This window comes from Macaca nemestrina, chromosome 4 (genome assembly GCF_043159975.1).
Source record: "Macaca nemestrina isolate mMacNem1 chromosome 4, mMacNem.hap1, whole genome shotgun sequence".
Classification (NCBI taxonomy): domain Eukaryota; kingdom Metazoa; phylum Chordata; class Mammalia; order Primates; family Cercopithecidae; genus Macaca; species Macaca nemestrina.
The window spans coordinates 76,858,479-76,883,380 of record NC_092128.1 but is presented as its reverse complement, the minus strand read 5'-3'; the positions used below and the strand labels follow the sequence as shown (position 1 = coordinate 76,883,380).

At 38.4% G+C, this 24,902-nt stretch overlaps 1 long non-coding RNA gene across 2 annotated transcripts in view; it reads left to right on the top strand.

The window, feature by feature from the left end:
• Nucleotides 1-2,518: 2,518 nt before the first annotated feature.
• LOC105475554 (uncharacterized) overlaps nt 2,519-24,902 on the top strand; it is a 118,812-nt gene continuing 96,428 nt past the window's right edge. For both annotated transcript variants that reach the window (XR_983450.2, XR_983448.3), the window contains exons 1-3: nt 2,519-2,584; nt 3,082-3,126; nt 4,861-4,950. This is a non-coding gene — a long non-coding RNA (uncharacterized lncRNA). The remainder of the gene's footprint in view (nt 2,585-3,081; nt 3,127-4,860; nt 4,951-24,902) is intronic.

The following is a 24,902-nucleotide window of genomic DNA, read 5'->3' as shown; positions in this document are numbered from 1 at the left end:
GTTAAGAATTAAAATATTATGATAGCTTAAGCTTGTCACATTCCCCTTTTTCCTTCCTGAGTGGGCAGCGATCATCCCAAATTAGATGTTTCTCATTACTGTGTATTTCTTGTTTTTTGTTTGTTTGTTTGTTTGTTTTGAGATGGAGTCTTGCTTGTTGCCCAGGCTGGAGTGCAGTGGAACAATCTCCGCTCACTGCAAGTTCCGCCACCCGGGTTCACGCCATTCTCCTGCCTCAGCCTCCTGAGCAGCTGGGATTACAGGCGCCCACCACCACGCCCGGCTAATTTTTTTGTATTTTTAGTGGAGATGGGATTTCACTGTGTGAGCCGGGATGGTCTCAATCTCCTGACCTCCTGATCCGCCCGCCTCGGCCTCCTAAAGTGCTGGGATTACAGGCGTGAGCCACCCCGGGCGGCCCTGTGCATTTCTTTATACTTTTCCTACATCTGCATATAACCCTAAACAATATATTTTTTCATGAAATTGTAAAACTTTAAGCAGTAACATACTGCAATATTCTTTCGTAATTTTTTTTATTTTTATTTTTTTTGAGACAGACCAGGCTGGAGTGCAATAGCGGGATCTCAGCCCACTGCAACCTCCACCTCCCACGTTCAAGCGATTCTCATGTCTCAGCCACCTTAGTAGCTGGGATTACAGGCATGCACAGCCATGCCCAGCTAATTTTTGTATTTTTAGTGGAGACGGGGTTTCTCCATGTTGGCCAGGCTGGTCTCGAACTCCTAACCTCAAGTGATCTGCCTGCCTCGGCCTCCCAAAATACTGATCACGCCACTGTGCTCAGCCTGTAATGTGTTTTTTTTTTGTGTGCAACATTATGTTAATATACATAGTTCTGGTTCATTGATGGACTTAACAGTTTGCCTCCTTTTTTTCCTGTTAGGTTGGTACAAAAATAATTGCGGTTTTGCCATTACTTTCAGTGGCAAAAGCCGCAGTTACTTTCGCACCAACCTAATGCTATGACCAGTACGACCCTGAAGATTTTTGTTCATGTACCTTTGAGTTTATGAGTGAGCTTTTCTTTAAGTTGTGTAGGAGATTTTCAGGCTTTTATGGATAATAGGCATTATCAGTTCACCATCTATTACCAAATTGCTTTCTACAGTGGTTGATTTGTACACTCTCACAAGAAGTGTATAAAATTGCAGTTGCTTCACATCATCCTTTATACTTTTAAAATTTTGTCAATCTGATGGATATTTTAATTTTCATTAAAATTACTACTAATAAGGTTGTGTGTGTGTGTGTGTGTGTGTGTGTGTGTGTGTGTCCTCTTCTGGTTGCTCTTCTGTGAATTGATGATGATGTTTTCTGCCCTTTTTTCTATTAAGTCGTATACTCGTTTTTAAAATTTATACAAGTTCTTCATATATCTTGGATATATGTTGCAAAACTTGTACATGCTGCAAATAGCTTCTTCTAGTCTGTGGCCTTTTTACCATAATTATGTTATCTTTTGTTAAAAGTTTCAGTTTTCATGTAGCCAAATTTCTCAATTTTTTGATGACAGTTTGTGTTTCCTACACCTTTTTTATCTTGTGCTTATAAGGGTATTCTCCTATATTTTTCCTAAAATGTCATATATTTTGTCTTCTTTATTTAGGTCGTTAATTCATCTTTTGGGTGTGCTGTGAAGTAAGGATTTGGCTTTATTTTTTTCTATTTTGGTAACTAAATGTCTTGGCACCATGTACTGGCTACTGATCTACAAAGCCACCTCTGCCAGATATCAAGTTTTTACATATGTCTGTGTCTAGATTCTCCATTTGTTTCCATGGTTTCTATCAATCCCCACTTTAATATAACACTTTTAAAGTCACTGTAACTTTATTATAAATCTTGTTGTTGAGTAGAACAAATCATACCCATTCCCATCCTCCTCCTCCTTCTTTCTCCTCTTCCTCCTCTTCTTCCTCCTCCTCCTCCTTCTTTCTCGTCTTCCTCTTCTTCTTCCTCCTCCTCCTTTTCTTCTTTCTTTTTTCTTCTTTTCTGTCTCAGATGATTATGCTCCTTTCATGTACATTTTTGACCATTGCTCTTTTCTTGCACATTTTCAGATTAGCTTGTCAAGTTCCATAAAAACTGTATTTTAGTTTTGATTGGAATTACTAAATAATGTTTTGGATGAAGCTATACAAAATCACACCTAAATTGATAGGTAGGACTTTTATAATGTGATTCTGTGTAAGACACACAAAAAATTGCTTTTTAAGTAGCTAAGACACACTGTAAGAGAGTGTAGTCCTGTCTGTTACTTAACTTAATATTCTTTTAACTCTTCTGGACGAAGAAACTGTAGTCATTTTATGGTTCTAAAAAGAGAACAATTTTAAGCTTTTAAAATTTTGGTCGCTCTTATTTTATATATAAACATTTTGCATTTGATTTTTTAGAGAAACAAAATTTCTTTCTCAGAACGGCGATCTTCATTGTAATTAAAAGCATGCTAAGCAGGCATGTGATAACCAGCACTGCCACATATTTTCTGCCACGTCCATTTACACGAAGAGCAACACAGACAACAAGAGAGAAAGCAGCATTTGAAGGCTGAAAAAAGGTAACAACATAGTCTGTCTCTTCTGATGAGCATTTGTGTTGGCGGAGTACACAAAAGCAAAATGAAGGATCAAAATAATTTGAAAGTTATAGAAAAAAGCAACTGAGCTAAAAACAAAAATGAAAAAATGGATATACCGATTAGCTTGATTACAGCAATTATTTCACTCTATATGCATATACCAAAACATCATGTACACTTAAATATATGCAACTTTTTCTTATATCTCAACAAAGCTGCAAAAATACTAAAGCAATGACAATAAAAGTGGAATAAAAAAGAATAAACAATAAAGTAATATATTTTTAAAGTAAAAATATTAGAGTATGTTTTAGAGGAGTCAGCAGTATTGTTTTATCAAAAATGCTCTTAGTAAATATTATTATGTCTTCAATTCTCATCTCTTCCCAGCCTGTTTTGTAAATCTGCGTTTTTGCTGTGTCTTCTGATTTTTTGACTAGCTCTTACTTGTATTCTCTATCACTTTATTCTAACAGCATCAAATTTAATAAACTGCTGATTGTTCCTGAAGATATGCTAAGGTAAGGGTTTCCACAACATTTTTTCCAATTTGCTGAGTGAATGAGAACTTGCTATTGTGGTTCCTTAGTTCCCGGATACCTATGAAATCTCAAAAGCTTTAGTAGCAGTACACTATTGACTGCTAATATTTTTAATACCAAGACTATGTGCTATCTCAAAAATTATATGAGAGTTTATGAGGCTTAGCAAAATTAACTTGCACAAGTTCACACATCCAGTCAATGTCAGATATGAGACTTAAACCCAGAGATGTCCAGCTCTAAAGTTTACAAGAGTAAACCAATGCTTCTGTTATTTGTTGATATTGCCATAACACAAAATTTACTTACGTAAAAGCACGTAAAGTGAATTCTGTTTTTCATATTGTTAGTTTCAGCTGAAATAACACTTTTATATATATGTTACAGAATAGGGGATATTTGCAGCCAGAAGGAATAAATCCTTAGATTTGCTCAGGTGATTATCAGAATTTCAAAATTACATCACTAAAGCTTTTATAATGCTTAAAAAAGATAGAAGGATATGTCTTAATCTTTTCAAGCTGCTATGACAAAAGATCAGAAATTGGGTGGCTTATAAACAACAGATATTTATTTCTCACAGGTCTAGGGACTGGGAAGTCCAAGATCAAGACACCAGCATTGGGTATCTAGTGAGGACTCACTTCCTAGATGGCCATCTTTTCACTGCAGCCTTACCTGGCAAAGGCATGAGGGATTTCTTTCAGGCCTCTCTTATAAGAACAGTAATCACATTCATGAGGTCTCTGCCTTTATAACCTAATCATACCCAAAGACACCACCCCCCACCTCCTAATACCATCCCCTTAAGGGTAGGATTTCAACATATTAATCTGGCAGGAGAAACAATAATTCAGATCTTAGCAGATAAAATAAATTAAGTAATGTAGAATGAAAAAGAAAAGATTTTTTTCTTCTTCTTCTTTTTTTTTTTTTTTTTTTTGACAGAGTCTCGCTCTGTCACCTAGGCTGGAGTGCAGTGGTGCAATCACGGCTCACTGCAACCTCCACCTCCCAGGTTCAAGCAATTCTCCTGCCTCAGTCTCCCAAGTAGCTGGGATTACAGGTGCCCACCACCATGCCTGGCTAATTTTTTGTATTTTTAGTAGAGACAGGGTTTCGCTATGTTGGCCAAGGTGGTCTCAAACTCCTGACCTCAGGTGATCCACCCACCTCAGCCTCCCAAAGTGCTGGGATTACAGGCATGAGTCACCTCACCTGGCCTAGATATTTTCTTTATAAGTCTCAATATTCTAGACCAAATATTATTCATAAAATAATACTCCAGGAAATTAGAGGAAAATAAAGTATACAGTGATTACTTAGAGTGAGCAATGTGTATATATTATGCCTCATTTATATTTTACAAACAAAAACAATTTTTAAGAGCTATTTGGGTTTCCAAGACTAAGTAATTAACATGGCAATTGTCATAGTACTGTTAAGTATTAATTTAATAAATGATTATCTCACTTGGCATTCCAAATATGTCACATTGAAAATAGCTTCCTGGCCAAATAAGAATATATGCAACTTTTGATAAAATGATTACAAAAGTATATTTTTTCATAGCATTAAAGTAAGTATCATAGATGTTTCTAACCTGAATAACGTACAAAGATAAATTGTTCTGATAACATTGCTGGCTTCAAGTTGTATAACCACCCTGGATTCCAAAGCCTCTGATACTTAGTATCTCTATTGCTTTCCTAGGGATCAAGGTTTCAAAAAGATCCAAAAAACTGGGTTTACAGAAGAAGACTGAGTGTTGTCTGACCTCAAGCGTATGGGATGCCAGGCCAGGTAAGTGAATTTGTAAAAATAAATAATGGGCTTAGTATTTCTAGAAAGAAATAGTAAACAAGAACACCTATTTCAATGTGGTAAGGGGAAGACATTCTTAAAATGATAGGACATACCTGAGACTTGATAATTTAAAAATGAAAATAAAAATACATGATGTGGTAAAACTGGCTTTCCAGTTTGAAAAAAAAAAGAGAAAGAGAACGTTCTATTTTCTCACATCTTTCTCCAAAATAATTCCTAGGTAGATAAAAAATATCAGAAGAAAACACAGCTTATGGATAAACATTATTATATATTGGAGGAAGGTCTTCCTTACCATGACATACCATGCCAAATCCAAAACAAAAATATTATTGAACTTAACTCCCATGAGTGATTTAAAATTAATAATTAAATAATTAAAATAATAATAATAGGCAAAGCTAAAAGTAAAAATAAATCCATATATTTGCGTCAATATGCTAGAGGATTATCTCCAATAAAAATGGTTTCAATAATAGACTGGATAGTAAACAACGAAAAAATGATAATAACAGGCAGTTCAAAGAATTAGAAATGTAAATAGTTTAAAAAACACATGAAAGGATAGAAATGCAACTTCAGACTTGAGGATGCTGTTTTTCACTTATCATATTAGTAAGTATCTTACAAAACATTAAAAAATCCTGAATTGATAAGGGCATGATAAGACAGGGTTCCCACATGCTATTGATAAGAATGTGAATGGGTACAACCATGTTTGCAGGGTAAGTAAGCGGTATCAACTAAAAGTTTAAGTGTGCATATCATTTAACCCAACAATTCTACTTCTAGGTATTTATCCTAAAATGTTTACAGTATAAATATTTAATGTGTAATGACCATGTGTCTAGTCCAGCAATTTGATTGCAGCATTATAAGCAAAGCAAATGTGTAAACTAAGCTAAACAGACATACTTAGGAGACTGATTAGATAAGCTATTGTACATATAGCTTTTTAAAAATCGAGTAATTTTATATATATTACCATAGAAAAATATCCATAATAATTTAAGTAAAAAAAAAGTAAGTGAAAAGTAATATATTAAGTGAGAAAAGCAAGCCGTAGACTAATATGTTTAGTACATTTGTTTAGAATAATCCCATCTATAACATGTTTATATATGTGTGTACATATATGTATAATTTTATATATGTATTTATGTTACACAATATTGAATTTGTTACAGAATTTTATATTTATTATTACTATTGACAATAGAATAGATAGATGGATGGATAGATCAATAGATCTGATTTTCTTCCTCTTCGTCTCCTATTTCCCTTTCTCACTTCTTTGGTAAGGCGTCCTTTCTTATTTAAGATGGTGACACTTCAAAGCTATGCTAGAGAGCTGGTTAATATGAGCGAGAGAAAGGTCTGTAAAAGCTTCCATTGTGAAAAACTGAAAAGACCCATGCCTTGTTCCCAAGGAGGACCTCCCAGCACCTTCCAGGAGGGAGCCAGGCACCAGTGTCATTACCTTGAGAGCCTTCCAGGAGGGAGGGAGTCCTCCATAGTCTGAGACAGACAGAGAAGTATCTGGAGTGGGGAGTGGAGAAGGAAAGAAACTGGAATGAGAAAGGTCTTCCAAAGTCCATTGCAGGCAGACGCTGAATGGACTAAGGGCAACAACTTGGGAAAAATGAAGAATTACTTTGTAGGTGTTTGTTCCGTATTCTATTTGTATCATCAGTGGACTAATAGAGAGTTGTCTTTCTTCCTCTTTCTGGTAATGGAGTATACCTGCACACTTTTCCAGATGTTATTACAGGAAGCACTAGGAATATTTATCAGAAGATTCTGAGATTATACATTGAATTGTTAAATCCTAGGGAACAGGATGGGGATGAATATAAAACGTTTTCTACTTCATTCAGTTCTACATTTTTCAAATTTTTAGAATTAAAACATAAATTACTAGAAAATAAAACTATTATCAATCTTTTTTTCTGTTTCTGTTTTTCCTTAGGCAAAGCATCTCAGAAAGATAAAGATTTGGTTTCCACCATTTAATTATTTTCATCCATCTTTAGTAGAAGAGCATGTAGGAATCAACACATATTTATAAAGCATGTGCTATATGAATATAGCATTCTGCTCCAGAACATGAAAAAAAAAAAGATGTTGAGCTTTTCTTTGGGGAAACCAGACTACACACATGAAAAGTGATTAATGTAAAGCAGAAGTTACATACCTAGAAATAGTAAGCTTTATAGGTGATAAGATATGAAGTGAAGTAACTACGGTTAGAGAGAGAAATTCGGATAACCAAGGAAAAGATAGTCAAGTCACTACTGTAAGCCAAAATCCATTAGTAACCTTTGAGTGTGTGGTGTCAGCAATGTGTTTAGAAGTTAGCTATCAGAGACTGAAAGAATTATGAGAAAACATGTGTCTAAATTGGAGGCATGTGAAGAGCCTCGAGAAAGCTCTTCTCTTCATAGAATCACAAACTTTAGCACTGGCAGAAATCTGATAAATCAGTCTCTTCATTTTATACATGTAAGTAAGTGAGGCCTGGGGAGGATCAGATAACCAGCCAAAGGTCTATAGCCAGTAAATTAAGGCTGGATTCCAGACCTATGGGCTTGCTACCATTCACAAGAATTACATTCTTTAAGTTATGATCTTGGGTTCTTACTGTCTATCAATAAAACTAATGTTCAAATATGTGTTCTTTTCTAAAGCCTTTTAAAGTATTTTAAAGTCCATGAAATCTAGGAAGCCATAGATGATCATTCTAAGCTTTTTTAGAACAAGATTACTGAGAATGCAACTGAATTTTAGAGACTACCAGTCACCAAGTAAGTTGCTCATGCACTACTCAGATTATCCCGATAACATTTGGATGTTCAGGAAGGTCTTGGTTAGCACCAGTGACTATCCCTGCTTCTGCTGAGGATTTTAGCCACAAGTAGGCAAAGATCCCCAAGGTGATAGCAACAGTTTGAAATACACCATTTATAGCTGTCCAAGCAATCTTTCAAGCAGATTAAAATTGAGTCTCTGTCACTGGTTTTAATGGCATAGATTTAGTACCTTTCAGAAACTCTTTTACTGAAGTGTTTGAAAATTGGAGACACTATCAAATCATATTTCCATTTTATACTCAAAACCTTTTGAGAATTTAGAGAAATGCTTTATTTTATGTCATTAAATGACTTAATGTATAATGTACATAGAAAATGTTGCTTTGAATTATCTTTCACAGAGTTTAGAAACAATTATGAAAAAATGACCTGCTAGTCAAATATTAAATGGTAATGTTTTCCTTCATAATTATCATGCACTGGGGCATACTGCTAAAATGACTAATTAATGGCTGTATTAGGCAGGGTCCAACTAGAAGACAGAAACTACAGAGTAATTTGAACAGGCAAAGTTTAACACAAAATTTAAATCACAGAATTATTAACTGTAACAGTGGATGGAAGAATTAGCTAGTGAGAAGTAAAGAGAATGCTCAAGAATATAAGAATAGCAGTTGTAGGAGCAGCTACTGCCCTTAGGGCTGAGACATAGCATTTAAAGAAGAGATAGATCTGGGAAAGGCCCCTTCCAGGGATCCGTCCCCCGTTAGAAAGAGCATAGCCATGGTTCAGTGGACGACAGAGAAGTCTGAGGCTTTGTTTGATGCTGGTGTCTTGGGGAATGCTGTTCACAGGGGTTGCAAGGTGGCAGCACTCTGCTGCAAGGCCTTCTGTGCAGATGCCAGGGGCAGTCGCCCACAGAGAAAGTCCAGGTGCTGTTGGCCCCTGGCTGCTGCTGTAGCCTGGCACTGCAGAAAAAGGGCCCACAACAGGAGTCTGCCCAGAAAAACACACTGCTGCCAGGAAGAGAAAAGTCACTCCTCCTCCAGCATCCCTTGGGCACTCTTCTGACAAAGCTTGACAGCTGGCCAGCTGGCAAAGGAGAAATATTTTCAGAGTCCAGCTGCACTGCTCCAGTGCAGAAAATGAAGGGTAAAATTGGGCTGAAGTGCCGTCAATTGATTAGCAGCACAACTGTTCAGTTGGGTTCTGATAAACGGTTCTGGTTATCTGTCTTATTAGTCAGGGGTCTCTAGAGGGACAGAACTAATAGGATAGATGTGTACACAAAGGGGAGTTTCTTAAGGAGTATTAACTCACATGATCACAAGGTCCCACAATAGGCTGTCTGCAAGCTGAGGAGCAAGGAAGCCAGTCTGAGTCCCAAAGCTGAAGAACCTGGAGTCTGATATTAGAGGGCAGGAAGCATCCAGCGGAGGAAAAAAATGTAGGCTAAGCCAGTCTAGTCTTTTCACGTTCTTTTGCCTATTTTTTATTCTGGTCACATTGGCAGCTGATTAGACTGTGCCCCCGCCCCCAATTAAGGGTGGGTCTGCCTTCCCCAACCCACTGACTCAAATGTTAATCTCCTTTGGCAACAACCTCACAGACACACCCAGGATCAGTACTTTGCATCCTTCAGTCCAAGCAAGTTGACACTCAGTGTTAACCATCACATCTGTATTCTTCAATTTTATCTCTGTTAAAATGACAATTCCTGTTTAACTGATATTAGTTGTTGGGTGTGGAGGGTGAGTAAATACCTCCTTTTCACCTCACTCATGTTTCATGGGGAGGAACTTCCTCTCTCCACTGCTTCATCTGGGAGTGGTGTATCTGATTGGCCAGTTTGGGAGAATAAGCAGGAACATTTGGCTCAGTGGCTTCCTCCTGCTCTTTCCAAGCCAGCCTGCCTTCAGGATGTGTACTTGCTTCATCATCATTAAAGTACATTCAGAAGGACATGTGTGTAATTCAGGGGTAGAGAGTGTTAGGTGTGCACACATCTAAGCCACATTCTTCAATTCAGCTTTTATCAGTAATAGATAATTTCAACCTCTACCCTATTCCTGCATGTCCACTTCTCAGTTGGTTCTGAATTCATGTGGGAAAAGACAGGAATGGTATTTATTGACCCAGCTGAAACTCCAATATTAATCTACCCAGCTTCTTAAAGAGAGGCCTATGAATTTCCCATTTCAGCCTGTAGAAACTCTAAATTTGCCCTAACCTCAACCCTTCCTTTACAAGCCCTAACCTAATCACCATTAGGGTTAGGCTACATTTGCCCTACAGGAACCCTGCTTCCTCCTTTCCATTCTCTCTGCCCTCCACAGTTTGATGCACAACTGCACTAAAACACACACATACATACATATGTTCATTTTCAAAACTTGACTTTCAGTCATTTCATTGCCACCTCAGTAGTAAAGCCGTGTGTTATCTTTGCCAAGGGTGATGGGTTTTTGAATCTGAGTTCTAACTTTGAAACCTAGGGCTATGAGTAAAATATCCTGCATCAGACAGTTGATGGGGCCGCACATATTCTTCCTGGTGCACTTGAAATTGTAGCCACAGACAGTTTCTAAATGACCTACCCAACTTGCCAGTTTCCTGTCTGGGTGCCCCCTGCTTTCAAATGCTAACACTGAAAGCCTCTATTGACATGCCCAAATTCCAAAGCACTTTTCACTTAAATTTGACATCCCACTGCAAAAATGTGTAAGGCCTCAAAAGGAAAATGAACCACATACAGTTTGTGTCCTTAAGAGTTTACAATCTAAAAGTCAAAATAAAGAAAGTACAGAAAAGAGTTATATACGTAACAAATAATATGGGGTTCACAAAAGGTGAAAGCACACTTGCCTGGAGTCAGCAGGAAAGGCTTCAAGGCAGAGTTTGCATTTGGGAAGGCTTTGCAGCTTAGATATGATTTGGACATATGGAAATGGCACAGGGACGAGTGGGTTGAGGGTGAGGGAGTAATAAGGTATGCTAGTGGCAGGAAAAATACAAGCCTTCTGACTCTCCAGCCAGGCTCTCAAAGCCTCCATTTACTTTAGGATCTTTAGTACCAGGGCAGGAATGCCACCCACATTGCATTGTTTGGACAGTCAATGACATCTGAATGTTAGAGCTCTTAGGCCCATTGCAGGCACAGGCATACATGACAGCTAGTGTGAGCAATATTCTCTCAGAAAGGCCAAGCAATACACACAGAACAGTGAGCAATTGCTTTACTGGGATGAAGTGAACTGTAGAGCAAGAAGACAGAAAACTAAGTTTGGAACAGATGGCGGAAAGCCTTTAGTAACTGATTAAAAAGTGTAGACTGTATGTAGTTTGTGCAGTAGAGTCAGAGATTTTGAGCAGGAGAGCGGCATATCCTTTCATTTCTTTTCTTTTCTCTCTCTCTCTTTCTCACTCGCTCTCTCCTAGAGAGGCTTGTGTTATCACATTTGTCCTTTTGGAGGGTACACTTTTCAATTTTGTTCCTTACGTGTACCTTACCATATTATTTTCTCTCACATCATTCTCCATTCCTGTTCCCATTTCCTTCTCCCACATTAATTATGCATCCAGTGTTAATGTTTTTGGAAATTTATGTATCTGTGAAGAAATATACATGCTGTATAATTTTAGGTATTGGTATCCCTGTTTAATGTGTGTAATTTAATATTTTGTAAATATACTGTAGAGACTTTTCTCTTGTGCTGTAGAGATTGTTCTCTCTCTTGATCTACATAAATGCTTTATATCATAGAGGCTGTTGTCTTCCTTACATTTTTCCTCAGTACTGTTTGTAATACCTCTCTACGTTGCCACTCATTGTGCATCTAGTTTATTACTTTTCACTGATGCAGAGAACTCCCTAATCGTCTCTTCCAGAGCTTACAAATGATTTCCCTCGTGATCGACAACTACATTGCCTCCAACTCCCTGCTGTCATAAGCAATGATGCAATAAATATCACAATTCAGATCCTATTTACTGAGGACTTGGATTTGTGGAGTCAAAGGGTCATTGTGTACTCAATTTTGCCAAGCCCCAGAAAGGCTGTGCCCATTTAAATGTCCAATAGCAACGCCTGCAGAGTCCTGTTTCCTCACATCCTCACTAACACTCTATATTCTCCAATCTGTAGCTTTCATCAGTCTTACAGATATTGTGTCACACACAAACACACATACACACTTATGTACAGATTTTTTTCCTTAGGATAAAATGTGGAATTACAATATTGTTAAGCATAACAACCAAAACAGACTACTTTGAACCTACAGAAGTTTTGAATATATGCTGTGCTCTGAAAGGCCTTATTTTGACAGGAATTTCTTAACAAAGCTTATTGTAGCAACAAATATTGACTGGCTGACTAAGCCAACAGAAGCAAGGTGCAGATGAGAATAAATTTAACTGTTTTTCTTTATTTGATGTAAAAAGGTAATAAGTCAGGTCAAAAACCTCCCATTGCATTTAAATATCTGCAATGTAATCTTGATGTTGTAAGCCTGAATTAGCTTATGAAATACACTCCTGTTATCCTTTATTATTATATATATATATATATATATTTTTTTTTTTTTGAGATGGAGTCTCTCACTCTGTTACTCAGGCTGGAGGGCAGTGGCGTGATCTCGGCTCACTGCAAGCTCTGCCTCCTGGGTCCATGCAATTCCCCTGCCTCAGCCTCCCGGGTAGCTGGGACTACAGGCACCCGCCACCAGGCTCGGCTAATTTTTTTGTAATTTTAGTAGAGACGGGGTTTCACCGTGTTAGCCAGGATGGTCTTGATCTCCTGACCTCATGATCCACCTGCCTTGGCCTCCCAAAGTGCTGTGATTACAGGTGTGAGCCCCTGCGCCCAGCCTCTGTTATCCTTAATATAAGTTTGTTTGTTTTAGAGATAGGGTCTCACTTTGTTGCCTAGGCTGATCGCAAACTCCTGGCCTCAAGCAATCCTCCTGTCTCAGCTTCCTGAATAGCTGGGATTATAAGCACAAGCTGCCACGTTCAGCTCCCTTAAAATAAGTTTTAAATAACATCACCAATATATTTTTCCATTTCAGTTTTCCATTTTACAGAAGGCCTACAATATCCATATATTTTGCCCAGTTTAAATTGGTTTTTCTTTGTTTTGGTTTGCCTTGATTTGCTGGAGTCCCTTGTACATGCTAGAATAATTTTATCACTTGTTAGTTATAGATGTACAAGTGTCTTCTCCCAATGTGCCTCTCATTTCTTAACTATGTCTATGTCAACCTTCACTCAACAGAAATCTAAGTTTGGGCCGTATGTTTTGTGCTGTGAGGTCTGGTTTAAGCATTCCTTCCCCAAAGCTATGTCACTAAGACACAACTCTACATTTTTTTATAAGCTTTATAATCTTATCTTTCATTTTTAGACTTTTAATATACCTGGATTTTACTTAGGATCCAACTATAGTTGACTCTTGAACAACATGGGTTTGAACTGTGTGTTCCACTTACACCTGGATTTTCTTCCACCTCTGCCAACCCTAAGACAGCCCTTCCTCCTCCTCACCCTACTCCACATTGAAGATAATGAGGGGGAAGACTTTTATGACAATCCACTGTCACTTAATGAATAATAAATACATATTCTTTATGATTTTCTTAATAACATTTTCTTTTCTCCAGTATACTGTATTTTTGCAAATACTGTTTGCAATGTATAACCCACATAACATACAAAATCTGTGTTAATTGACTGTTTATGTTATCAAGAAGGCTTCCAGTCAATAGTAGACTATTAGTAGGTAAGTTTTTGAGGAGTCAAAAATTAAATGTGAATTTTCAACTGAGTGGGTGGTTGACACTCTTAAACCCTTCATTGTGCAAAGGTCAACTGTATATACTTTTCATAAAATAATCTGGTTTTCCAATGCAGTGAGATTTTTAAAAGTTATTTCCTGATTGATGTGTGAGGACAAGTGTATTATGTCAAGATTGACTATTTATTATGTAAGGATTACCTCTGGGCCCTGCCCCTTTGGTCTATTTTCCTACTCTCATGTAAGTTCCAAACCTCTTAAATAACTTTTTAAATATTATGTTTTCAAATCTGAGAGAGCATGCCCCTCACTTTCACACTTCATTTTCAAAATTATCCCAGCTATTAAAAGACCTGTATTCTGCCATGTTATGCTGATCGTTAAGCTATGGTCTTTCAGCTTCCAGTTAATCTCTGTACTCTCTTTGTAAAATTACATTTCTCCTTTTCCTAGTGGCATCCTTTTAGGATCTGTTACTAGGGGATAATAAAGGGTGCCTGGGAGGAGGAAGACAAGGGATCGGTTCCTTCCTATCTGCTTTTTTTCCTGTTACTGTTGTCCCAGCCAAACTTCTTCACCCCAAGAGCAGTGTATAACCACAAATATTGACTTATTTGTTTTTTCCCATGTATCCATTTATTGATGCTTTATATATTTGAAGCTATATTATTATCTGCATCTATGTTCCTAATTAAAACTTCAGTCTTTGTTTTTTTGAGATGGAGTCTCGCTCAGTCACCCAGGCTGGAGTGCAGTGGCACGATCTCGGCTCACTGCAACCTACACCTCCCGAGTTCACGCCATTCTCCTGCCTCAGCCTCCCAAGTAACTGGAGCTACAGGTGCCTGCCACCACACCAGCTAATTTTTTTTTTTTTTTTGTCTTTTTAATAGAGACGGGGTTTCATTGTATTAGCCAGGATGGTCTCAATCTCCTGGCCTCGTGATCCCCCCGCCTCGGCCTCCCAAAGTGCTGGGATTACAGGTATGAGCCACCGTGCCCACCCCCGGTCTGTTTTTAAAATCAGTATATATACATGTTCTCCTTTATCTCTTCTCATTTCTTTTAGTTTTTAATTAGTTTTGCAAGATGTTGAATAGTTACCACATCATTATTTTGTTCATTTTTCTGGGATACACATTTTTTATTTTCAATTACTCTGCATCCTTTTGGTTTAAATATGTTTTTAAAGACAACATGGTAATAATTTAATCCAATTTGAGAGTATCTGTCTTTTTATTAGCATTTTAAACACATTTACATGCAAATTATTATATTGGTATTACATTCTATCTGATTTCTGCTTTCTTTCTTTTTTTTTTTAAGGCGGAGTCTTGCTCTGTCACCCAGGCTGGTCACTGCAACCTCTGCCTCCCAGGTTCAAGCAATTCTCCAGCCTCAGCCTCCCAAGTAGCTGGGATTATAGACACAGGCCACCATGCCCAGCTAATTTTTGTATTTTTTAGTAGAGACAGGGTTTCACCATGTTGGCCAGGCTGGTCTCGAATTTCTGACCTCAGGTGATCCATCCACCTTGGCCTCCCAGAGTGCTGAGATTACAGGTGTGAGCCATTGAGCCCGACCTGATTTCTGCTTTTTTACTTTCTGTTTTTATTTCCACACTTTCTTTTTTTTTTTTTTTTTTGAGACGGAGTCTTGCTCTGTCGTCCAGGCTGGAGTGCAGTGGCGCAATCTCGGCTCACTGCAAGCTCCGCCTCCCGGGTTCACGCCATTCTCCTGCCTCAGCCTCCCGAGTAGCTGGGACTACAGGCGCCCGCCACTGCGCCCGGCTAATTTTTTTTTTTCTATTTTTAGTAGAGACGGGGTTTCACCATGGTCTCGATCTCCTGACCTTGTGATCCGCCCGCCTCGGCCTCCCAAAGTGCTGGGATTACAGGTGTGAGCCACCGTGCCCGGCCTTTCCACACTTTCTTTGTTTCATTTTTTCTTTTTTTCTACCTTCCATTGAATAGGTAAATTTTTATTCTGTTAGAAACTTAAAACCTATATTGAGTATTACAATAGATTTTCTTGAGCTTCGCCCCCAAAAAAACCCAAAAATCTTAGCATACACTTCCCTTGCTCTGCTCCTGTTGCAATAATAAAAATAGGAGAAAAAAGAAAATATTTCTAGTAAAACAATCCAATAGGTTCCCATTACAATTACAATAGTAGTGTAAAGAAACAATCAGGGTCATGGAAAACTAAGTCAGACATACCAGCTGATTAAGATGATATTGTAATAATCCAAACAATGTAATAAGAACTTGATCCAGAGGGTTGGAAATGGAAATGTAAAAATTAATTGAGATTTTTAGTTTATTAGAGCTAAAATAAACTTAACCTCAATTTCTACATTCTACATATAAACATAACACATTTACAACTTTATCACATTTTCTTTTCAAATATGTGAATATTGGATTAAACATGAATGAACAAGGGGGAAAATATCTGGTTCGAATTGAATTAAAATGTGAGAAGAAGGTCTTAACCAGGACATCTGCAGCGATGGGCTCGCACTATTCCTGCTGGAGTTCTAGGAAACTTGAGTTATTGAATCTGAATTGTGGTAAGGTGATAAATCACTCTGAATAAAAGAACAGAACAAGCACACAGCTTTATAGAAAGTGTAACAATTCAGCCTATAGCTGAAGCCTGAGGAAGTACTTTTACAATTAAGTGCCTGGTATTAGGTCTAGTCTCAGTAAATAATTTCTCAGTGATTAATTTTGCCCGGTTTAATTGCTGATGATGGATGACCAGCAGTTGGAAGACTAAATCAAAATTGCAGAAGCAAAGATATTAACAAAATACATTTATTCATAAGATAAACATAGTCTACCCTAGAAAAAGAATGTAACTAAATTAAATTATATTTCTTTATTGCATTGGAGTCTTCATTTTGACCAACCTAGAGATAGTTGGAGAATATCTCATGATGAGTAAATACTAGCTAACAATTTTTTAAGCTCATTACTCCTTTGTCAACATTAATCATTATGGATCTTTCCTTCTTCCACAGAAGTAATGCAACATGACATGTAGACTGCAGTTGAAGTTTTAGGAAAGAGTTTAAAGGATTTTAAGTTTGACTTCTCTCAAGTTCCACAATTTCATGTCTTTGAAATGAGTATTTATGGAAATTTAGATTTATTAATTCAACTAACATTTGTCAAGCTCCTAATATGTGTCAAGCATTATACTACTTGGTGAGATACAGAGTTTGTGCCATGCGGTCTTTCTGAGGCGAGTAGATGAAAATAGAAATGTGGGCATAAGTTTTGCAAGGGAGTACACTAGGGACCCAAAGGAATGAATGGTGGACTGTACTATATATCTAGCCCTGTCAGGTATAGTAGAGAGATATAAGAATGTCGAAGAGGAAGCCCTTGCTCTGTAGAACAGTTTTGTACTATAGGAAAGGTCAGTACTTTGCCTGAAGTTACAAAGCTGCTAGGAAGCAGAGAGGGACTCAAACTAGCCCTACACTATAAGTAAAGAGAAGGCAGTATAATTTGTCCCCAATCCCAAATTTGAGAGCTTTTCTGGCTCATTCCTGGGAATTTCACTTTAAAGCCTTCTAACTGACACCCCTCCAAACACAAACAGAGAGAGAGAGAGAGAGAGAGAGAGAGAGAGAACTCAGGTCAGACCTGACTACCCAATTCTTCATTCTTTATAATTAATAAACAACCAAAATCACTAGACATATAGAAAAACACAGCTGCATCGAAGGAAAAGAAACCAGACTATTTAACCTTATACATAATTGTTATAGAAACAAAACAGAGCTTAAGATGGGGGGAGGAAGCCCTTAAGAAGTCAAGAAACTTGAGAAGTTATTTCAACCATAAAACAAGAACAAGATACTAAGGAACCAATTATAGAGCAAGGAAGAACTTTAAAAAGTTAAAGTAATTGCTCTAGTAAAACAATTCAGTAAGACGGATTGAAAAACAAAGCTGAGAATGTTCCTAAACACAAAGCAAGAAGACAAAGATATAGAAAATACTAAATAAGGAAAAAAAAAAAACACTTAAAAATGAAATCAGAAGGTCTACCATTTGACTAACAATGACTCCAGGAAAAGTGAATGGAGAAAATGGAGTGAAAGAAGTTAACAGGAGAATTAGAGAAAAAAAATTTCTGGCCACGGAGAAGGCACACAGAGTGCTGAAGACAGTAAATAATACACTTTTTAAATCCTAGAATTATCCTGATGAAATATTAGACTGCCAAAGACAAAAAGAAGACAGTAAAAGTTTCCAGAGAGAAGAAAATCAACAAGACACAACTGAGAATTACATGGTTGTTATCTTTAAAACCAATGTAATAATGGTGGATTACTACAACCTCAATGTTATAGTCCCATCCATCAAGGTCCCTTTGCCCAATACCCAATATTGTTCAAATTGCTCATCCAGTTCAATCAGGAACTTCTAAATATTTTACTCTCATAGACTGGCTGACATGTTTTAGTGCCTACTTCAACAATCTCTCACCAGCAGTTTGCCTCTACCTCCAAAGGGACACAATATACCTTTTCCAGGCTACTCATGGGATAGGTCTCAACAGTTTGATCATCATGCACAGTCTCTGCAGACAAGTTCTTAATGACATCTATCTCCAGGAGCACAGTTGCAGCATTATGTCAATGCTGTCCTCCTCCAATGGGGTTCATTTGATACACTCCTTTTGTTTTTTTGTTTTTTTGTTTTTGTTTTTTTTTTTTGAGATGGAGTCTCGTTTGATCATCCAGGCTGGAGTGCAGTGGCGCGATCTCAGCTCACTACAAGCTCCATCTCCCAGGTTCATGCCATTCTCCTGCCTCAGCATCCCGACTAGCTGGCACTACAGGTGCCCGCCACTACGCCTGGCTAATTTTTTGTATTTTTAGTAGAGACAGGGTTTCACAGTGTTAACCAGGATGGTCTCGATCTCCTGACATCGTGATCCACCCGCCAAGGCCTCCCAAAGTGCTGGGATTACAGGCATGAGCCACTGTGCCCAGCCCATTTGATATACTCTTTAAGAACATATAAGTTAATATCTTTTCTTACTTTTTGGGTTCTGATGGCAACATATTTATCACTTACAAATTAAAATCAGCAGGCACACCTATTAATGCCCTCATTAATTTCCCTTCCCCTTCTCTGCACTTGAGAACCTCAGATTAATTCTGAGACTTTGGCAACCTCTTCTCATGCTTCCCAAGATCTCTAAACCATTTCTAATGGCTATATGTTGCCCCTGGGTCTCTGATGAAAATAACTGGTCTCTTGGCCTCAGGGTGTACACCATTAAAACAACAAATGACTGTCTACCCACTGCCCTCTACTAAAAATACAGATTCTTGTTGACCTCGAGCCTGTGACACTCTATACCCAGGTGCTCATTACGCATTAGGTTATAGAAACAGCACCCCATGAGTTCAGCATGGCTACTGAGGCCTCACGACGGGATGGAACCAAACCTGGGGCCTCTGGTATATTCCACCTGAAAGAGGGGTTGGCTTCCCTTGTCCCCAGTTTCTTGCCAGATGCCAGAGTACTGGGGGAAGTCATTCTTCCCCCTGACCTCTTGACTATCTGGAAGGCCCTTTAGGATAAACTGAGTGAACAGTAACAGGAGTTTGTAGACTATGCATGCATGTGGCACTCTTAACTATCATATGTGATGAGCTTAGTGGAATACTGCCACTTTCTATCCCTTTGCCATCATGTCCCTAATAGAGAATGGGACCCCAAAACACACATTTGGTCAAACCTAAGAGAGTTCTCTTAGTACTGGATGTCCTGGTCTCATCTTCACTTTTGTTATAAACCCTTGGGTCATTACCTAAAACTTGTACCTTTCAAAATTAAAAAAAAAAAAAAAAAAAAAAAAAGCTGGGAATCTCTCACCTCACAACACCCAAAAGCTTTATTTTATCCAGGTCTTGGCCTATCTTTATAAATTTTCAATCTTGCCCCCATCCCACAAGGGCTGGAGGCTAGATGGAAGGTACATACTTTCCTGGGACTAATTAATAGTAGATTTTCCCATAGGCCAGGCATTTGCTCATCTGATAGATAACCCATTTAAACCTAAACTTCCACATGCTCAGAAAGCAAACAACAACAACAACAACAAAAAAAACCCTGTCAGATGCAGCTGCACACCATTCTGTTGATGGCCTTATCACTATTGGTTTGGGCATTTTTACTGATTTGCAATCCACAGGCCTACATCAACTTAAGTAGGTACCTACTTAAAAGGATACCCCAGTCCTACATCCCACACAAGTTTGCAAGGGCCCAAAATCTCAATGCTTCAGCTGTCATTGCCCGAGATGACATTGCAAGGCCATCCCAAGACTTTATTGTTGGAGATGACTTTGCCCCCTGTGCTGGAGACTTCACCTCTTACACTAAAGTCTGCACTTGGCAACACCCATGGGCTGCCTGTCCTAAGGCACAAAATTGACACGTTTAAAATTTTCTTTCTGAACTCACTCTCTGCTTAGCCCGTGATCCTGGTATAGTCCTTGCTCTCTTCCAAAATACACCCCTACACTTCCTTGCCTAAAAGAAAACCTGACAGAGGTTACTAAATTAATGGTGATTATTACTTTCCCCAAGAGGCACTTATCTCATATTAAACAACCCCTTGGCCCCCTGGGGAGAGGACTGACTACTCTGTGGTGCCTTCTCCTACTGTAACCCCATGCAGCTTTCTACCACAGCCTCTTGACTTGCATCTCCAACCGCAACCACTCCTTCTCCTTGGTTAGACACAATACCACTAATATTTACATATACTTTACTCAATCATTAGTTCATAACCAACAACATAACTGCCATACTGAATGCTTAATTTCTTGCAAATGATATTATTCTTGTTGCAGTCAATATCTTCACCACTCAAGCTACAACTGTCTTACATTTAAAAGATCATGCCAGGGCACCCAGGGGTGGATTGTCACAATTTGCTTAATACAGTCGCTGCCTCAGCATCCATTTTTAGGACTGCCATAAGTTATTTGAAGCCCAGTCATATCCTGTCACGTTTGGCCCAGTTAAAACTTTCCTCCCTGCATGGTTGTTTGTAATACAGCCTGTTTTTTCCTCATCTCATTGAACCAAACCCAACATATTCCACGGGTGCTGCCATGATAAAACTTAATGGTTAACACCAGAGTCTTGTAAACAAGCACTCCAATTCACAGGTGTTTTCTTTAAACTAAAAAATTCACAACACCTGAGGAAAATGTAAGGGCTAACACCCGTGCACCTTAATAAAGACTTGGCCCCACAGCTCTTCTCTGTCTCTTGCTCCCCACCCGTTGGTTGAGCTCCCTGCCACCTCTAGCCTTCCCGTCAGCCTCCTGTCAACACCCTATGCGACCTGTAAGTAATAATCTTCTTTTGTTTCATGCATTTGGTTTTACCCCCTCATTGTGTCTCTCCTGCCTGATGCACCAGAATCTAACTTTCTCCTAGTCAGGGCTCTCCTAGAAAGCGGTTATTTTGGTTTATGGTCACTCTTGAAAGACCTCAAAATCAAATTAAAAATAAACCATAGCAATAGAAATCATAACAGTGACTTTTGCTATTAAGAAGGCAAATTTGCTATTAATAAGATTACTATAATAGGAAACAGCTATAACCCATAGACACATCTAACCATAGACACACTCAAAGCATATCAATCAGCCCTCTGGATGGAAGCGTCTCAGAAATTAATCTACAGTAGTTTTTCACTAACTGCCTATGCTGATTCTCTGACGCTACAGAGCAGTGAATTCTAAGGGGACAAGATGACTTTATCAATCAAGGAAGAGCGTGAATAAAGGCATTTTCAGACAAGCAATGACAGAAAACTTGGCCTTTCCTCAAAAGTCATTTAAAGATGTATTCAAAATGCAGGAAGGAAGGAAGAAAGCATAGTTCAAGAAAACTGTATAGCTCCCACCCAAAATGGCCAGGAGCGGGGATTCCTAGGACAACGGCTATGCAGTGAGCCTAGAAAGCAGCAGGTACAGCGAGGAGCAAGAGGCTCCTTCAGAGGGGAGTTTTCAGGGACAGGGGGACTACAAACAATTGATAAAATGCATGAAAAGCGAGTCCACATGATAATGAAGTCACAACATTCTCCCCGGTGGATCACTTGGGGATAGTGACCTTGGACCCCTGAACAAACCCTGCACTTCTTATCTCCAAACTACTAGTTGGTATTATATTAACAATTGTTTGGTTATCCCACTTGCATTTCAATTCGTGCATGATACGGAGTGGGTATAGGGTAGAAAGGAATGGGGAGACTATGGCTTCTCAATTTTAGCTCTTTGTATTATTTAATTTGATACCATGTACATATTTTGATTTTTAGAAATTTAGATTGATAGAAATCACTAGGTGTAACAAAATTTTAATACCACATCTTTACAAAATCTTCACTCCAAAGCTCTCACTGTATTTTTTCCATTAGTTGTATTCATGCTGCCTCAGTTTTCTGGGAAAACCCATTTTACCTTTTAAAAGGAATTGTCTTTGGCTTTTGGACAGAAAATAAGGCACTGGTTACCTAATCCCTACACAGGAACTAACTTCATATAAAGACTAAAATAGCCAGTATGGTTTTGATCCTTGAAGAACACAGGGGTTAAGGGCAGTAATCCAACACACAGTCAAAAATCCATGTGAAACTGTTGACTCCCCAAAAACTGAACTACTAGTAGCCTATTGCTGACCAGAAACCTTAGCCTACCATAAGCAGTTGATTAACACACATTTTGTATGTTATATGTATTATATGCTGGATTCTTCCAATAAAGCAAGCTAGAGAAAAGAAAATGTTATGAAGAAAATCGTAAGAGAAAACATTCACTATTCATTAAGTAGAAGTAGATCATCATAAAGGTCTTCATCCTTATCTTCAGAGCAAGAGAAGGGATTGTTCTTGCTGTCTCTTGGGTGGCAGAGTTGGAAGAAAATTCACACATAAGTGGACTCATAAGTGGGTTACTGCTTATAGACACGTAAGCAGTACAAATCCGTGTTACTCAAGGCTTGACTACACTGTTCCCCTAGGCTGTATTCTAAACCTGGTCAAGTCTCAGCTGCATGTGTGACTATATTTTAACTATACGCTGATGTCAACTAACCTAAATCTCCGTTGCTTAAATCCATTGCTTAATTCCTAATCCCTGATCGACATTTCCATTGTTGGTCACAGTGAAAATTCACATATTGAATTTATTATCAGCCTTTTCAAAATTCTATATTCCTAATAACAGTAAAGGGCAACTTCACCCCACCAGTCCTGTAGGTTAAAGACCTCTAGAGGATATTATGGTTTGCCTTGCTCGTCCTCCGTTCACCCTCCTTCTAGTATGACTTTTTTCTTTAATTACAAAGTTTCAAAAACTAAAACAACATTTCTCAGATTCGTTTACAATCTTGGCTCAGAATAACAACTAGGTTCTGCCTACTGAATGCATTTACCCAGTTTGGGAAGACTGTCTTTTTACCTATATTCTTTTTCAAATCAAGGGCATGGAGACATGAGGTTCTACAGCCATATTTCCAGGTCCATTCTTCATCTTTTTAGGTACTGAAAAGGAATTGTGATGGTTGCAGCAGGAAGGCTCCAGATTCTGTGGCCCAATGACAGCTGAGGCAGTAGTGTTGGCAGGAAACTAGCCATATGGTGGGATGTCTTTTGAACTCAATAATTCCAGTGATAGTCTCTGTAGTAGTAAGTCCCCAGCAGGTCAGAACTGGGATCTGGAAAGTATTTCTGGAGACCCAGGCTAGCTTCTGCTCTTTTGCCTCCCCTATACCTTTCTAAGCACTGATTGCTACTGTTAAATCTCTTCCTGATTAGTAATTGAAAGAAGCCATCATCTTTTCTGTAAAGAACCTTAACTCCAAAGTTGTATTTGGTTCATTCTCTTTCATTACACCCCAGGCTAAGCAGTAAATAAATCCTGCCAGTTTTTTCTGCTATAATTTTTCTTGTGCCCAGCCACTCCTTTTCCTTTGCATATTTTTATAATGCAAAGGGAAGAGCAACCTTGGATCCTAGAATCAACTGGCGGCCTTGCTATACCCAAGCTATGTTTCTTTAAACAAATCACTTAATTTCTTGGAATATTAAATTCCACAGCTGTAAAAGGAGATCGTTGCCAGTTTATAAGATTTTGTGAAAGTTAGAGATACTATTTGATGCTCTGGGAAAATCATCTGACCTAATTCTTGGTATTTAGCCTTAGCCATACTATTATTAAACTCCTACCCAGTCTTCTTGTTCTTGGATCTTTCTCAGTCTAGGTCTGGAAAGAGAGTATGTCCCTAGTATGTTTTGAATAACCATGGAAATATAAAAGTAGCCCTTGACCTCAAGGAGCTTTCAGTTTAAAGAACAAAATTGAATTTTTCTGAAAAGCATGACACACATTTGAAAACAGAAAAAGTGACCTGAGATTGGTTTTTGGGGTTTTAGACTAAGAACCTTTTTGGTGAAATCAATGGAGGAACTTTCAGTGTTGATGATCTCTCTCTGACCAACCAGTGATTGAATTATTTTCCCTCAGTGTCTGAGATAAAATGATTAACTTCAAAACTCAAATCATATTTGCTTTTGGAAAGATGGAGAAGTATATTTTTCCCTATTTCTCCCGATAAGTGCAACTGAAATCTCCGGAAACAGTGTAAGACAAACAAGAAAATGCTGAAAGGCAGAGAAAATAAGCTGACCATTAGGGAATATAGGAATAAAGAACAACATGGTGATGAGTTATCTGGGTATTTTTCTTTGGCCTCAAATATTTCAGACTGGAATGAGATTACCATTTGAGTTGGGAGCCTGAGTAAAGCATATTGTTTTCCCTAATGTGGGTGGGCCTCCTCCAATTACTTGATAGTCTGAATAGAACAAAAAGGCCAACCTCTGAGTAAGGGAGGATGTGCTGCTGACTGACGGCCTTTGAAATGGAACATTGTGTTTTGTTGTGCTGTTTTCCTGGCTTTGAACTCAGCGGAAACGTCGATTCTTCCTGAGTCTCAAGCTGGCTTTTGGCCTGGAACTACATCAGTGGGTATCCTGAGTTCTCAGGTTTTGTGGGGACTACATTATTGGGAATGACGAAAGAAGAGAGTAAGGAAAAATATGGGTAAACACTAGGCTTTTCTTCTCCTCCTGAGTTTTCTAAATTATGTTTGGTTGTGGAAGAAAAAAGTATTGGCTGGGTGTGGTGGCTCACGCCTGTAATCCCAGCACTTTGGGAGGCAGAAGTGGGTGGATCACCTGAGGTCAGGAGTTTAAAACCAGCCAGGCCA